We start from the raw sequence: 2,449 nt of genomic DNA, 5'->3' as shown, positions 1-2,449 counted from the left end.
GGGTTTCCGGCTGCCCTGCTCGGTGCATGAGTTCGCGAACTAGGCTGTCCACCCTTGAGTTGCCCTCTATCCCGGCGTATGCTGTGTTTTATGTTTTTGTTAGGAGGCTCTGTTTCGAGGAGGATTCTCAGTGCTTCCTTACTAACTCTGCCTTGTGTGTAGTTCCTACATGTGGCTTCGGTGTCTGTTAGAATTATCAGAGTTGTTCCTGCGGTAACCTGCAGCCGCCGCTAGAGCTACGGCGACTTCTTCCCCCTCCGTTACCGTGGAGTTTCTCAGTGTCGCGCAGCTAATTGCCGTGGCGAACACTGTCCCGCTACCGCCCCTGAGCTTGGTTGTGTGGGTGCTTTAAATAGTGACACGAGGTTTCAAGCAGGTTACGAAGAAGAGAGGCCTCAAATGCTGTAGCGTCTGCACCGGCACCGATTCAAGAGATCTCCCCGAACCAGAGGCGGGCAAATGCCCTCATTTTTACTTTCCCTCCCTCCCCTTCATTTTGGAATCCATGGCCCTCCCTCACCCTCGCCCTCATTTTGAAAAGCTATCCTGCCCGCAGCGGTTGCTCAGTGGTTAGGGCGCTCGGCTGCTGATCCGGAGTTCCCGGTTTCGAACCCGACCGCGGAGGCTGCATGCGTTTCGATCGAGGCGAAACGCACAGGCGCCCGTGTGCTGTGCGATGTCAGTGTACGTTAAGGATCCCCAGGTGGTCGAAATTATTCCGGAGCCCTCCACTACTGCACCTCTTTCTTCCTTTCTTCTTTCACTCCCTCTTTTATCCCTTCCCTTGTGGCGTGGTTCAGGTCTCTACCGATATGTGAGACAGATACTGCGCCATTTCCTTTCCCCCAACAACCAATTTTCAATTTTTCCTCCCTCACCCTCACTCTCACTTTAACAAATTTGCTGGCCCTCCCTCACGTTCGCTCTCGCCCTCACATCGTCGGCCCTCCCTTACCCTCATTAACAGTCGTTTTTCGTGCGGTTGTTGTCAGGAAGATAGAAAAGGAACGTGCACAGGCCTGCCCACTGGCTCAAGCTGAGCCACGATCGCTGCCACGTGCTGAAAGAAGGAGAGTTGAGAGATAGGAGAGCAAAGATTGAAAGAAAAGACGCGCGCTAGTATGTCCCGGGCCGATCCCGGAGTCAGTGCGTTACCGGGCCAACCCGTGGCGCGGAGATGAAGCAAGCTTCAAGCAGTCCGCCATATTTTCAAAAATCAGTTCAATATCTTGGGTCCAAATGGGACCCGTATCAGATATAGTCGTTTTAAGACTCGACTTATTTTGTGTAGTCGGCAACTTCTGGCGATTTTATTTAGTACTAAACAAATAAGACAGGCCCTCAAGGCCGAGAGGCTAGATGGACAAGAGGCTAGATGCTTATGTTGTGTGTGTGCGTGTACGTGTCTGTGTGTTGTTTGAGCTAATACGCGAGACAAAACCGAGAAAGTTACGAGTTCAGCCCCAAAATATCGCTCTGCATATACTTCTGGCACACACTGCATGCGTACATGTGCCCTGCACTTGTAACATATTTCATTGTTATGTATATGCACTGCTAAAATGGGTCCGCTTGTTTCTGTGTCTGTGTACGAAAACTAATGTACACCAAGAATATGTACAAAACAGTGCAGTAGATTTACTCAGAAAAAGGAAAGTTTGCACGCCGCTTAATTACCATTACCTGATGACAGTGCGATAGCACTGGGTCTTCTGAATTTCACTGCTTCTAATTTCCCGCCATTTCGTGCGGTTTTTTGCATGTTCGTCTGATGACGCTTCCACGCGCACGGATGGAAGTTGATCAAGACCACGCTTTCAAACTACAGCGTGAGAGACTGGCAGTTTAACACGCGAGAACACGGGTACGTGACGAAGACGAGATTGCAAGCACAGCTCGAGAGCTTGGCAGCTACTGCAGACAATGGCAAGTTAACAGGACTCCTGTCCTCGTGTCTTCCAATCTATCAGCCTACATGCATTACTACTCCTTTTCCCGTCAAAACGTTCCTGTATCCAGCAATAAACCGCCTGTGTCTTGGCCACTCCCCCGCAATGGGTATGTGTCAGCACTGTTTGAGGCCTACCTACTTACCTACCTAATACCGATAGGATGTTAAGATTTCTCCCAACTGATTGTCCACTAGAGGGAAGTGTATACGAACCGGCCGAGTTTAAACCGGAATGGCACTCCTTGGTGAAGTGCTCGCGTCTAGTGCTCTGTTGCTCTGTCTTTTTGCGATGTGATTCGTGGCGTTTCCTAAAAGCTTTGTAAATAATTAAGTTAATATTTTTTCAATTTAATAAAAGACATGCTTAAAAAAAGCTTTGGCGATGGCGCAGTGGTCTGTAGCAGCGGCCAGTGGAAGTGATTTTTTAGCGCCGCCGGGGGTTCGGATCCCGCTGCCCCCCCCACCCCCCCTTGAAATTTTTTATTTCTTTAGTCTCTC

General features: G+C 49.8%; 1 pseudogene; it reads right to left on the bottom strand.

Moving 5' to 3' along the window:
- Positions 1 to 1,121: 1,121 nt before the first annotated feature.
- Positions 1,122 to 1,363, bottom strand: LOC144099665 (U2 spliceosomal RNA; annotated as a pseudogene).
- Between the last annotated feature and the right edge of the window lie 1,086 nt (positions 1,364 to 2,449).

This window comes from Amblyomma americanum, chromosome 7 (genome assembly GCF_052857255.1).
Source record: "Amblyomma americanum isolate KBUSLIRL-KWMA chromosome 7, ASM5285725v1, whole genome shotgun sequence".
NCBI lineage: Eukaryota > Metazoa > Arthropoda > Arachnida > Ixodida > Ixodidae > Amblyomma > Amblyomma americanum.
This window is presented reverse-complemented; position numbering and strand designations above follow the sequence as displayed.